Source organism: Triturus cristatus, chromosome 5_1, assembly GCF_964204655.1.
Source record: "Triturus cristatus chromosome 5_1, aTriCri1.1, whole genome shotgun sequence".
In the NCBI taxonomy this organism is placed as follows: Eukaryota; Metazoa; Chordata; class Amphibia; order Caudata; family Salamandridae; genus Triturus; species Triturus cristatus.
The window spans coordinates 42,022,800-42,037,718 of NC_140587.1; positions in this window are offsets into that span (position 1 = coordinate 42,022,800).

Consider the following 14,919-nt stretch of genomic DNA (forward strand, 5'->3'; position numbering starts at 1 on the left):
AGAAGGAAGACCTGAAAGCAGAGGGGACAGTGTTCAAAGTCCCTTGGCAGGGCAAGGAAGAGGGATGCCCACAGTCGTCGGGTGATTTCAGGTGATCATGGGTGTCTTGACTCTTCAGCCACGAGGTCCAGGAAGCATCGACGATGACCAGGAGCTGGATTCGGTGTGTCCCACGAAGTCTGCAGCTTGCTGCGGTGTCGGTGACCAGATTGGAGCCAACAAGCCTTGGTAACAGCAAGTCTTGTGGAAAGGATAAAAAGTCAGCGGTGCAGACCAGCAAGGACTGGGGGACTCACCCAGCAGGGGAAAGTCTGGAGCAACCAGGGGAGCCCTTTGGAACTGTAGAAAAGTCTTCTGGGGACCCACAAGCCAGCCGGCAAGGGATCGCGAAGATGCCTCAGGAGGATTCACTCAACAGGGGCCCACGGTCATTCGGGATGGGGTGGCCTCTGATCTTCGGTGGAAATCCTGCTGGAGGCTTGGACCATACGTTGGTCCAATGCACAAGTTCATAGAACGTTGTGAAGGGGCTGCACTCGAAAATAGTGCACGGTACCCAGGGATTGCGGTTCCTCGTCACTCGTGGGGTCCACTTGCCTCAGCGTCGCTGGGGACTCACGATGGCCTTGGAGCAGTCAGGAAATCTTCTTCCTGGGCTGCAGAGACTTCGGACTCCGGTGGGAATGGGAAAGTTTGCGACCGTTGATGCAAAGTTTTGGCGCCTGCCAAGCAGGGGAGTCACTCCTTGACTCCAAGGGAGATTATTTCATCTTCCAGAGGTAATGGGGAACGTCGAAGGTCCAGGATTCTTCTTCAGAGCGTCGTCCAGGGACATCTAGTTTGCAGTGGCAAGGGTTCCCTAACTTATACTAGAAGGAAGGGAGGGACTAGCTCTATGACCCCTCCTATGGGAGGGTCAGGGGAGTGGGTGGTTACACCCACTTCCCTATGTCCAGTTTCACGCCAGAGCAGGGGCAGGTAGCCCCTGAGCTGGTTTGAACTGGCATATGCACAGAGGAGCCTACTGCTACCCCAGTGCAGGACTTCAAAGCACTCTAGGAGTGCACCCACCCAGCCCCAATACACTAAACCCTGTCTGGGAGGTGGTCACACCTCCCTGTGACAGGATACTTATTGTTGGGCCTCCTCCACTGCGAGTTTCGGACCAGTAGGAGGGCAGCCCAGTGTCTGTGACTGATGGCATCCATTTTGTGATGCCAGGGCTCTTCAGGATTCTACTGTGTTTCCACAGTAGGTACATGTCTATCCCTGTAGAAGGGTGGGATCATACTCCCACACCAGTTACTGGTGTGGCGGTATGATTCCAAAGTGTTTGACACCAAACACGACATGTTTTGATGAAGCCATTCCAAAGTTAGCATTAACCGCGATGTTATAATGCACTTAAGAGTATATGGTTTGACCGCATTCACAAACAGCCCCAGAGAATAGACTCTGAGATCTGCAGAGGGGCCCTGCTCAGGCAGAGGCACCCCCTCATATGGAAACCAAGCACCCTGCCCTCAGGATTGATAGAGGAGCAAATACAGTAAGCAAAATTGAATTGCTAAGGATTAAATTGGCGTATGGAGAAACACGGGGAGACGTATACATGTAGGGTTTTCTGTGTATTTAAAATCGATTAAAACATGTTGGACATATTAAACAGCATATGTACAAGCACATGGAAAGAAAGCACTGCGTTACATTAATGAACATGTAACCGATAGGATACTGTGCACAAGTGCTCGTGAAAATTGTGACTGCGCAAGTGGCACATGATGTGGTATATACAGCGGTGGTGTAGGGCGCAACAAAGAACAAAGTGGTACAACAAGTATTACACTCTTGCGTGTCACCTCCCCGACCATATACGCCACCTCACACGTTCTTGGGATCCGCTCTCTAATTATCCCCACCCCGCCAGGACCCTTCTAGTCACCCTTCCTTCACCCATCCCTGTTCCCCTCTTTTGCACTGTATCCTTCAATACCTATTCCCCGCCAGCGCATCGTCCTCTCCCCGCCACCCACACTGTTCCGCCTTCTTCTCGTGTTACCACACCGGCCATACACGCTTCCTCACTAGGTCCTGTGACCAGCCATCCTAATTGTCTACAATTCCATACGCCGCCACGGCCCTTCATTTTTTCAGCACCCTTATCAGCTTCCTTTCATTAGCCCCTTGCGTCCTTCAGTGATTAAGGCACTACTACACGCCCCCCCCTCTACTTGCAGCCACCCCCCTCCCCCCTTTATTGCAATTCACTGCCTTCAATTACTGCCACTATTAGCGACTGTAGATACAAGCGCTTTCTTTCCTTTTTACTACTCTTCTGTCCCTCTATGGTCCACACCACCCTGAGATACGTTCCCTCTCATCCTTAGCACTGCCTTTAATTTGTATGTAACCAGTCCTGATGATGGCCTAGACTTCAGCAGGCCGAAACGCCGTCGACTTCAACAGCGTAACTTCTGGCGCCCCCTTGTTACGAACATCCTACGCATTGTCTTCTGTAATTTGTGCATTATTGACTGCCTGGATGTCTTAAATATGTAATACTTGTTGTACCACTTTGTTCTTCGTTGTGCCCTACACCACCGCTGTATATACCATATCACGTGCCACTAACGCAGTCACAATTTTCACGAGCACTTGTGCACAGTATCCTATCGGTTGCATGTTCATTAATGTAACGCAGTGCTTTCTTTCCATGTGCTTGTACATATGCTGTTTAATATGTCCAACATGTTTTAATCGATTCTAAATACACAGAAAACCCTACATGTATACGTTTCCCTGTGTTTCTCCCTACGCCGATTTAATCCTTAGCAATTCAATTTTGCTTACTGTATTTGCTCCTCTAATGATACCCACATTGAGCCATTGTAGTTTGATATAATGAACTGCCCCAGTCTCGCTGTGATTTACGGGCTACCTCCTGTGGTCTGATACTGTTCTCAGGATTGATAGGGCCTGCCTTAGGGGTGACTGATGTGTGTGCAGTTAGAGATATAGTGAACCTATATCTCAGTGAGGAGTGCTAGCACTACCTCACCCAGGCTGCAGTAGCAGGCCTGTGGTGTCAGATTTAGTCTGCTTCCCAGGAGTGGCATAATACATGCTTCAGCCCCTGGTAGGCCTGTGAAGTACCTATGCCCTTGGTACCTAAGGTGCCATATACTAGGGGCTCATAAGGTACCACAGTATCCAATCACTAGTGCACCTAATATGCACTCCAAGTTGTTTAGAGAGAACAGAGAGGCTGGGGCACTGATTAGCAGGGTACCAGCCAGACTATAGCCAGAAACCAGTGTAAACATCAGAAAAAAAGTGGGGACAACATAAGGTGCAGATCCTACTCTCATACACTAGACAACAGAAGAATCTCCCTTGGAGTAAAGGAGTTACTCACCTGCAGCAGCAGGCACCTTAACACATCTGACTGGTTTGCATCTCCCAAGCTCCTGAGGACTCCGAAGATTTCTGCAATACAGGAGGTGGGTTCCCAAGCATTTCTGAGGTCGACCTGCTCTCTCAGCAATTCTGAGACCAGTATCCCTCGTGGGGGCCATGCAACCCGAACCCCTATGCACCGTCTACTTTTGCAGCACCTTATGCTTTTTGGCAATCCCTGAGGCTGTGCTTTGAGCTACGTGGAGTCCTGACCCTGAGCAGTATTTCCACTGAAGATTTCCGGCCTACACTCCACGAGTGTTCCATGGGCTGGTATTTCGTGATTCAGCTTGAGGTCCCTTTGTGATCCCTGGTCCGATGGCCTGTGGGTACCTGTGTAGGTAATTTTGATTTCTCGTGGGCTTTCCTGGTTGCTCCAGATGTACCCTGATTCCCCATAGCTTGGAGAGTCTCCAGAACCTTGCTGGTCCTCACCGTAACTTGTTTCCTCTGCCTGCGTGGGTTGCCGTTGCCAAGGCTTGTTGGTATTCAATCCGGACACTGACCCCACAGCACTCGACATCCTTCGTGGGACAGCTCACCTCTAGACTTTGGTTGTCGTCGACATCTCCTGGTCCCTGTGGCTGCTGAGTCAAGCCTTCTATCTTCTCACCTGAAGCACCCGACATCGGTGGGCATTCGTCTACCGAGCCCCTGGTCACCCTGAAGTGACCCAGACTCTGTCCCCTCTGCTTTCAGGTTCTTCTCACCTTGGATCCAGGCTTAGATTCCACCAGACACTTTTCATCTTCCCGTCAGCAGCACTTCTTCACATCACACCATTGAAAACGATGAGGGTTTCTGACACCTCTTGACCCCTATGCACCCGGCTCCTCTGGGATAGGTTACACAGGTACCTCGGTACTCACAAGGGTGCTGGCCTTAGAACCTTCTATGTTCCAAAGGGTTCGCTTGAAGTCCTCTCCGAAGTGTCGTTAAACTGTAACTTTCCAACCGCGACTTTCCCAAAGAGGTGTACGGAGCTCGCATCTGTCTTCTCATACGGCACCCGTCCTCCGTGGGCTCCCTGTGTCACTCCTTTGGGTGGTTCCTTGGGGTCCCAGGGATTATACGTGCTCCCGGCACTGTGTCTAGTGAAGTCGTTGTTGTTATACAATTTTTTTAGTATATGGTTCGGTCTCCCCCTGCAGCCCGCTGTGTATTGTGCTATTTACTGTCGTTCTAATGATTAAGTATTGTGTGCCTTCTGCTCTAATCTCATAAAGAGGTTAGTAGAGAGTGTTTAGTAATAAATACATATATTCTATGTAACACTGGTGTGGTTTTCCTTTCATTTGGTCATTCAGGAGGTTCTGATCTCATTTGAGACTTAGCCTAAAGGCTTCTCTCCACAGCTACCACTAGGATAGCTTTCTATAAAGGTTGTCTTTAATCTAATCATCAGTAAGGGTTGTTTGGACTGGTACAAGGTGCCCACTTTAACTAGTGGACAGCATATACCAGGCCAACTGCTCGCATGGGTCTGCAGCGGTTGGGAATCAAGCTTGCTATTGTTTTACCAGATAAATCTCATTGAGTGATTAACTGAAAACCACTAAATGTATTAGGTACATATAATACATCGAGACTAGAATAAGTAAGTTCTACTGAGCTTGGAGTTGAGTAAGTCAAGGGTCTAGCACACCCTTTTTTCAACTCAAGGGAGTTTAGTTCCCACTTGGTTAGGTAGGTGTCTACACCACATAACACTAGTATGTCTTCTAGAGGAGAAGCCAGTGGCTCTCTGCCAACTAGGTACGATAGTCTCTCATTTCAAGAATTGAGAAATATGTTTACATCTAGGAAGCTGAGGACAGAGAGAAGTGCAAGCACCCAACGTCTCATAGAGATGTTGCTCTTAGATGACCTCAGAAAGACCCCAGGGTCTGATGAAGTAGAAAGAGTGGGTGGGACAGGAGGTGAGGACAGAGCAGTAAGTAAACACTTCTTTGATCTGGAATCGAACTCTGGCCAGGAGGATCAAAATGATTCCAACCAGGAAAATCCAACTCTTCCTTCAGGTGGAGGAGAAGGCCCCAGTGGCCCTCTCTTTGCTCCACCAGGGAGAGTACAACATCTACCTAGAAGATCAAGATCTCCTTCTCAGGAATCTAATCATTCAGGTACTTCTGTAGGGACCTCTGCTTCTCATAGAAGAGAATCCTCTTATGATAAGAAGCGCCAATTACTAGAGTATGGGAGAATCAAACTCAGGCTCAAGAAGGAACAATTGGCCTTAGACAGGGAATCCCCCCAGAGAGTTTCCAGAAGATTGGGACTAGACCCCCATGGTAGCAGCAACAGTGTCCCTTGAACTAGAGAGTACTCTCATGAGCATAGGAACCTTAACAAGATAGTTCCTCTCTACCAGAGTGGGGATGACATACACAAATGGATAACTGCACTAGAGAGGGCCTGCAAAGTACAGAGGGTCCCTCAAGAACAGTGGGCAGCAATCTTGTGGCTCTCCTTTGCTGACAAAGGTAGAGATAAGCTCCTCGCTGTAAGAGAAGAGGATGCTGATAATTACTCAGTTCTGAAAAGTGCCCTCATAGATGGGTTTGGCTTAACCACTGAACAGTGCAGGATTAAGTTCAGAGACACCCAGAAGGCACAGACCCAGGACTGGGTTGACTTTGTAGATTGTGCTACTAAGGCTCTGGAAGGCTGGTTACTTGGCAGTAAGGTGTGTGATTTTAAAGGATTGTACAATTTAATCGTGAGGGAGCAGATCCTTAATAATTGTCAAAATCAGTTGTTGCATCAGTACCTGGTGGACTCTGATCTGACCTCTCCCCAAGAATTGGGAAAGAAGGCAGACAAATGGGTCAGAACCAGGGTGAGGTAGAAAACTCAGAACCAAGGTGGTGACTCTAAGAAGCAAGATTCTAAAACCTCAGATAAGGGTGGGGAGAAGGGTAAAGACCAGAAGTCTTCACAAGGGCCCCAAAAGTCTTCATCTGGTGGGGAGTCACACTCCAACAAAGGTAAAGGCAAAAATAAATCTTGGTGCTATATCTGTAAGGATACGACACATTGGACAAAGGATGCTGATTGTCCAAGGGCCAAGGAATCTACTACAGCCACCACTGCCCCTAAGGCAACTGTTCCCCCTAGTTCAGCTCAAAGTGGTTTAAGGGTGCAGTAGGGTTAACCCTGGGATGTGAGAGGGATTCTGGCCTAGTCAGAATTACAAATCAGGCTGTCTTAGTCTGTGATGGAGGCATGGATATTGCCTCCTTATTTGTCAGTCCCAGTAATCTGGGAAAATACAGACAGCAGCCTTTGATCAATGGTAAGAAGGCTTTGGCATTCAGGGACACAGGGGCAAGTGTCACAATGGTGACAAAATATCTTGTGGCCCCTGAGCAAATCATACTTAGTGAGATATACCAAGTGACCAATGCACACAATGTCAGGACAGACCATTCCTTGACAGTTGTGAATTTCACCTGGGGAGGGGTAACTGGACCTAAAAAGGTTGTGATAAGTACAGACCGCCCTGTTGAATGCTTATTGGGCAATGATTTTGAAACTTCAGCTTAGGCTGAAGTGGAACTCAGGACACATGCAGAAATGCTGGGCATCCCTGCAGATGTGTTTGCCATGACTAGGTCACAGGCAAAAATGTCTTCCACTGAACAGGTCCTGGATCCTGGAATAATGGACCAGGTCCCTTCCAAGAGAAGGAGCAGTAGAAGTAAGGCAGAGTCTTCCCCCCTGCCTCAGAATGCAGATCAGTCTCTTGAAGGAGATGATCTTAGTCCTGAAGAAGGAACTGTCTCAGAGGAATTTGAACCTGATCAGGTTGAGTTCTTGGGGACAGGGGGGCCTTCCAGGGCAGATCCGAGCCAGGAGCAACTGAGCTGCCCCTCTCTTGAACCCCTCAGACAGCAAGCTGCTGCTGAGGCTGCTGGGAGTTTCAGTGGATCCCACAGGATCTACTTGGATGATGGACTCTTATACTCAGAGGGTAGAGACCCCAAACTTGGTGCTACCAGGAGGTTGGTTATACCTCTAAAGTTTAGGGGCTTCCTATTGACTCTGGCACATGATATCCCATTAGCAGGACACTTAGGCCAAAACAAGACCTGGGACAGAGTTGTTCCTCACTTTCATTGGCCTCACATGTCAGAAGACACAAAGGAGTTTTGTCGCTCCTGTATCACTTGTCAAGCCAGTGGTAGGGCAGGTGGCACTACATAGGCCCCCCTTATACCACTACCTGTGATGGGGGTTCCCATTGAGAGGGTTGGGATTGACATTGTTGGTCCCACGGATCCTCAACCTGCATCTGGGCACAGACTCATACTAGTGGTGGTAGACCATGCCACTAGGCATCCGGAGGCAATTCCACTTAGGACTACCACAGCTCCTGTTGTGGCTAGAGCCCTACTGGGAATATTTTCCAGAGTGTTTTGTTTTAAGGAGGTGGTATCAGACAGAGGCGCAAACTTTATGTCTGGTTACTTGACTGCTATGTGGAAGGAGTGAGGAGTAAATTATGAATTTACCACCCCTTATCACCCACAATGCAATGGGTTAGTTGAGAGATTCAACAAAACCCTCAAGGGCATGATTAAAGGTCTCCCTGAAAAGCTTAGGCGTAGATGGGACATCCTTTTGCCCTGCCTTCTCTTTGCCTACAGAGAGGTTCCTCAGAAGGGGGTTGGTTACAGCCCTTTTGAACTTCTGTTTGGACATCCAGTTAGAGGTCCTTTATGTCTAGTAAAAGAGGGATGGGAGTTACCTCTTGTAGGAAGGTGGAATCTGACTACATGGTTCCCCCAACTATTTTTCTGGTGTTTTGATGGTTTTTGACTAGTCTGGCTGGGATCCTACTATCCAGGACCCCAGCCTATATGCTTACTCCCTTAAACAACTTGGAGTGCATACTGTGGTACCTTATGAGCTCCTAGTATATGGTATCTTAGGTACCAAGGGCATAGGTACTTCACAGGCCTACCAGGGGCTGAAGCATGTATTATGCCACCCCTGGGAAGCAGACTAAATCTGACACCTCAGGCCTGCTACTGCAGCCTGGGTGAGGTAGTGTTAGCACTCCTCACTGAGATATAGGTACACTATATCTCTACCTGCACACACATATAAACCTAAGGCAGGCCCTATCAATCCTGAGGGCAGGGTGCTTGGTTTCCATGTGAGGGGGTGCCTCTGCCTGAGCAGAGCCCCTCTACAGCCCTCAAAGTTCATTCTCTGTGGCTGTTTGTGGATGCGGTTAAACCATATACTCTTAGGGGCATTATAACCTCGCGGTTAATGCCAACTTTGGAATGGCTGCATCAAAACATGTTGTGTTTGGTGTGAAACGCTTTGGAACCATACCCCCACACCAGTAACTGGTGTGGGAGTATGATCCTACCATTCTAGAGGGATAGACATGTACCCACTGTGGAAACACAGTAGAATCCTGAAAGAGCCCTAGCATCACAAAATGGATGCCACCAGTCACAGCCACTGGGCTGCCCTCCTGCTGCTGACCGAAACTCGCAGTGGAGGAGGCCCAACAATAGGCATCCTGTCACAGGGAGGTGTAACCACCTCCCAGACAGGGTTTAGTGTATTGGTGCTGGGTGGGTGCACTCCTAGAGTGCTTTGAAGTCCTGCACTGAGGGTGCAGTAGGCTCCTCTGTGCATATGCCATCTCAAACCGGTTCAGGGGCTACCTGCCCCTGCTCTGGCGCGAAACTGGACAAAGGGAAGTGGGTGTAGCCACCCACTCCCCTGACCCTCCCATAGGTGGGGTCATAGAGCTAGTCCCTCTCTTCCTTGCAGTATAAGTTAGGGAACCCTTGCCATTGCAAACTAGATATCCCTGGACGACGCTCTGAAGAAGAAACCTGGACCTTCGACGTTCCACTACCTCTGGAAGACTGAAGAATCTCCCTTGGAGTCAAGGAGTGACTCCCCTGCTTGGCAGGCACCAAAGCTTTGAATCAACAGTCGCAAACCTTCCCGCTCCTGCCGGAGTCCGAAGTCCCTGCAGCCTCGGAAGTGGATTTCCTGACTTCTCCAAGGCCATCGTGAGTCCCAGTGAAGCTGAGGCAAGTGGACCCCACGAGTGATGAGGAACAGCAATACCCGGGTACCGTGCACTATTGTCAAGTGCAACCCCTTCACGACGTTCTACGAACTTGTGCATTAGACCACGTGTTGTCCAAGCCTCCAGCAGGAATCCCTCCAAAGATCAGAGGCCTACCTTGTCCCGAGTTACCGTGGGCTCCTGGTGAGTGAATCCTCCTGAGGCGTCTTTGCGATCCCTTGCCAGCTGGCTTGTGGGTCCCCAGAAGACCTTTCTACAAATCCAAAGGGCTCCCCTGGTTGCTCCAGGCCTGCCCTGACTTACCCTTGCTGGGTGAGTCCCTCTGACCTTGCTGCTCTGCACCGCGGACTTTTTGCATCTTCCACAAGACTTGCTGTTACCAAGGTTTGTTGGCTCTAATCTGGTCACCGACACTGCAGTAAGTTGCAGACTTCGTGGGCCAAATCCAGCTCCTGGTCATTGTCGACACCTCCTGGACCTCATGGCTGAAGAGTCAAGACACCCATGATCACCTGAAATCACCCGACGACTGTGGGCATCCAGCTTCCTTGCCCCGGGTCACTGCCAAATGACTTTGAACACTGTCTCCTCTGCTTTCAGGTCTTCTTTCTTCTGAATCCAGCCTTGGATTCCACCGGACACTTCTCCTGTCTTCACAAGCAGCAAGTCTTCTTTGGCTCCCCTTGAAAACAACGCCGCGACCCGACACCAGAAGACACCTATGCACCCGGCTTCCCTGGGTGAGGTAACTCCTGCACCTGCGCCTGCCGGTGTCCCCCGGCAGTCTTTAGTGGGATTCAGGCCACTCCACCGGATTACTCCTGAACTGTTGGCACAGTCTTGTGCCGATCACCCCTGTGCCTTAACTGGGAACTTAGAGGAGGATGTGGAGCGTTTGCAGGTCTGGCTCTCAGAGAGGCTCAATGAGCTTGCTCCTCTGAGACCCCCCCGCAAACCCGGAAAAGGTGCTTCTGCCCCTTGGTTCACGGAAGCATTGGCAACCTCGCGTCGACAATGCAAGGTAGCGGAAAGAGCCTGGCGCGTGAAATACGACGCGACGGCGAAACTCACCTACAGGTCTCTGGCGAAAGCGTACCATCGGAACATCCTCGCGGAGAAGAAGGCTTATTTTGCTAGAGGAATTGAAGCCGCTTCCAACTCCTGTAAGGAGCTTTTCGCCATTGTGCGGGAGTTTACAGCCTCTCGCACAGCGCCTGCCCAGACCCCCCCTTCTGCGCCTTGGGTCAGGGCGATTGCGGACTTTTTCACCTCTAAGATCCAGCGGATTCAGGATTCCTTCCGTGTGTTGGATCCTGAGGTACCAGGTCGGGTGGAGAATGCCGCTGCTACCCGACTGAGTGCCGGTGTGGCTTTGGCAGCTTTTCCGCCTCTTTCGCTGTCAGCTTCTCTTGACCTGATGGGAGGACTAAAGTCAGGTTCCCCTCGGGATGCCTGCCCCGCAAAATTCCTGGCTAAAATGGCAGCTGTCATTAATCCACTGGTGAACCCCCTGTTGAACTGTTCTCTTGCACAGGGTGTGGTTCCCCAGTCCTGGAAGCAGGCTATGATTATCCCCCTGCTTAAAAAGCCTGGTCTGGATGTAGAGGTGTTAGCGAATTATAGACCTATTTCGCTCCTGCCGGCTCTGGCGAAGGTCATTGAAAAGCACGTGCATAGGGTGCTTGCCGATTACTTGGAGGCCCACGATCTACTGCACCCTACCCAGTCGGGTTTTCGCGCCAATCTTAGCACCGAAACAGCCCTCTTGGAAGTCTCGGAGGCGGTAAAGGAGGTGTTGGATTCGGGTGGGAGAGCGATGCTGGTGTTGTTAGACTTGTCGGCGGCCTTTGACACCGTCCCCCATGAGGGTCTGCTTGCTAGACTCTCAGAGATTGGTCTTTGTGGGACGGTGCTCCGGTGGTTTCAATCTTTTCTGGCAGGTCGTCGACAATCGGTCTGGGCTTCTGCTTGCTCCGCCGATATGTCGCCATTGGGTGTCGGAGTTCCTCAGGGCTCTGTCCTGAGCCCGACTCTTTTTAATATCTTTTTGACCCCTCTGGCGGCCCTGGCGGAGTCCTTCGGGGCCCAGATCGTCTCTTACGCTGTTGACACCCAGCTCCTCTTCACCTGTGAGAGGGGTGCGGACTTCGATGGAGGTAGGATCCAGGGTTGCCTTGAGGCTGTGTTTCAGTGGTTCCATCATAACAGCCTCAAGTGCAACTCGGATAAATCTGAGGTCCTCTTCTTTGGGTGCAGCTCGGACCCGGACTGGAAAGTGTGGTGGCCTGAGAACATGTTTCCACCAGCTAGTTCCTCCCAGGTAGCAAAAAACCTTGGGATTAAGATCGACAATGGCCTCACACTACGTTCGCAGGTAATCGGTCTCACAGGGACCTGCTTCGGCGTACTCCGGATGCTTCGCAAGTTCCTTCCTTTGCTATCGGAGGAACATAGGAAGATCACGGTGCAGGCGATGATAGGCTCGAGAATAGATTATTCCAACGTTCTCTATCTCGGCCTGCCTGAATACCTGCTTCAACGACTACAGGTCGTTCAGAATTCGGCAGCACGTGCTATTTTTGGACTACCTCGTTGCGCCAGAGCTTCGGGCCTCTTGGAATCTCTCCATTGGCTTCCTGTCCGGAAGCGGATAGTCTTTAAATCTCTCACCCTGGCACACAAAGCCTTGTACAGATCGGGAGCAAAATATCTCCAGGATAGGTTGTCTTTTTACCGTCCGGCCAGATCGCTCAGGTCGGAAGCCTTGTTTTTTGCTGTAGTGCCCCGCGCGAAGAGAGCTCGCATCGGCGGCCGCTCCTTCAAATGCTTAGCGCCTCAGCTGTGGAATAAATTGCCTGTGGCCCTGCGTAGCACTCCAAACTTGTTGGCTTTTAGGAAGGGGCTTAAAACCTGGCTTTTCACTTCTTAGTTTCAGGTTCTATTAGGTTTCCTCTTCTGTATCTTTCTGTTTATTTTCGTTGTTGTGTTCTATGATTAGTGTGCATTCTAAAGCGTCGGGACACTCTTTGGAGTAGCTGTACGCTATACAAAAACCTGCATAACATAACATAACATAACATAACATAACATAACTACGGTGCTACTGTGTGTGTTGGCTCTAGAACTACTTACCCTGTAAGTGACTTGCTTGTAGACTCTCCCGAAGTATCCTAAAACTTTAAAAGTTCCAACCGCGACTTGTTCCATTGAAGTCTACTGGGATCCACGGCTGTGTTCTCACACTGCATGCGTCTCCCGTGGGTCCTTTACTTACCTGCCTTGGGTGGATTAGTGAGGCCCCAGCGCTTCTGAAGGCTCTAGGCCTTGTCCCTTCTCAAATCGTTCTTCTTAAACCTCTTTTTTAGTTTATGGTCTGGTACGCCCCTAGGACCCCAGCCATATAAGTGCTTAATTTGTTGTGATACGTTGATTTGTGCATATGTTCCTGACTTCTAATCTCATAAAGAGATTAGTAGAGTGTGTTAGAAATAAATACATATATATGTTATATATATACCTGTGTGGTGTCCTTTCATTAAGTAATTCAAGAGATTATAAGGTAAAACAAGCTGCTTTACATTCTTCTAAAGACTTAGCCTGAAGGCTGCTCTCCACAGCTACCACTAGGATAGCTTTCTTTAAAAGGTTGTCTTAAACGTATCTACCACAAGAGTCAAATTGTACTGGTGCAAGGTGTCCACTTTAACTAGTGACCAGCATATACCAGGCCAACTTCTCACACCTCTCAAACCCCCTAAACAGGATATTGTGGACTATGTACTTGGTCTCCGCTCCAGGATGGCCGAGTACATGACGAAGGCATCCAAAAACATTGAGGCTAGCCAGGAATTGCAAAAGGCCTGGCATGACCAAAAGACTGTGTTGACTGTTTATCAACCAGGACAGAAAGTATGTGTGTTGGAGCCTGTGGCCCCAGCAGCCCTCCAAGACAAGTGGCGTGGACCCCATACTATTCTTGAGCAGAAGAGAGAGGTTAACTACCTGATAGACCTTGGAACCCCTAAGAGTCCCCATAGGGTTCTCCATGTCAACAGGCTGAAGCCATATGTGGACAGGGCTGACATGGGCTTGCTCATGGCAACTGATGAGGGACAGGAGGAAGAGAGTGATCCACTCCCTGACCTCCTCTCAAAGAACCCTGATGATGGTTCAGTTGATGATGTAGCCTTGGCAGGCAGCCTCACTGCCCAGCAGCAAACTGATTGTAGGAAAGTCCTCAATCAGTACAGACATATGTTTTCACTGACTCCAAGTCAGACTACCTGGTGCACTCATGAAGTGGATATAGGTGATAGTCTGCCTGTTAAAAATAAAATTTATTGGCAACCAGACCATGTCAGGGACTGCATCAGGACTGAAGTCCAGAAAATGTTGGAGCTGGGAGTGATTGCGCCCTTAGATAGCTCTTGGGCTAGTCCAGTAGTCTTGGTACCAAAACCTCACACCCAGGGTGGTAAGAGAAAGATGAGGTTCTGTGTTGACTACTGGGGTCTCAATGCAGTCACTAGGGCTGATGCCCATCCAATACCCAGGGCAGATGAACGTATACATACTATGGCCTCTGCCAAGTTTCTGAGTACATTTGACCTGGCAGCTGGCTACTGGCAAATCAGATTAGCTGAGGAAGCAAAGCCAAAAACAGCATTCTCAACCCCTAGTGGGTACTACCAATTTGTGGTGATGCCCTTTGGTTTGAAGAATGCACCTGCCACTTTTCAAAGGTTGGTGAACAAAGTCCTTACAGGCCTGGAAGCCTACAGTGCAGCTTATCTAGATGATATTGCTGTTTTTAGCTCCACCTGGGAGGATCACCTGTGTGAGAAGTTGTCCTGGTATATGCTGTCCACTAGTTATAGTGGGCACCTTGTACCAGCCCAAACAACCCTTATTGATGATTAGGTTAAAGACAACCTTTATTGAAAGCTATCCTAGTGGTAGCTATGGAGAGCAGCCTTCAGGCTAAGTCTCGAAGGAATGTAAAGCAGCTTGGTTTACCAGATTATAGCCTCCTGAATGACCAAATGAAAGGAGAACCACACAAGGTATATATATAAAAGTTATGTATTTATTACTAAACACTCTCTACTAACCTCTTTATGAGACTAGAGAGCAAGGCACACAATATTACAGTTCTAAAATGACAGTAAATAGCACAATACACTGTGGGCCCCAGGGGGAGACCAAACCATATATTAAGAAAGAGGTATAAGAACCATGACTTGACTAGACACAGTGCCTAGAGCACGTAGGATCGCTGGGACTCCAAGCAACCACCCAAGGTAGTGACACAGGGGACCCACGGGGGACGCGTGCAGTGTGAGAACACAGCTGCGAGCTCGGTACAATCCTATGGGAAAGTCACGGTTTGAATTTTAAAG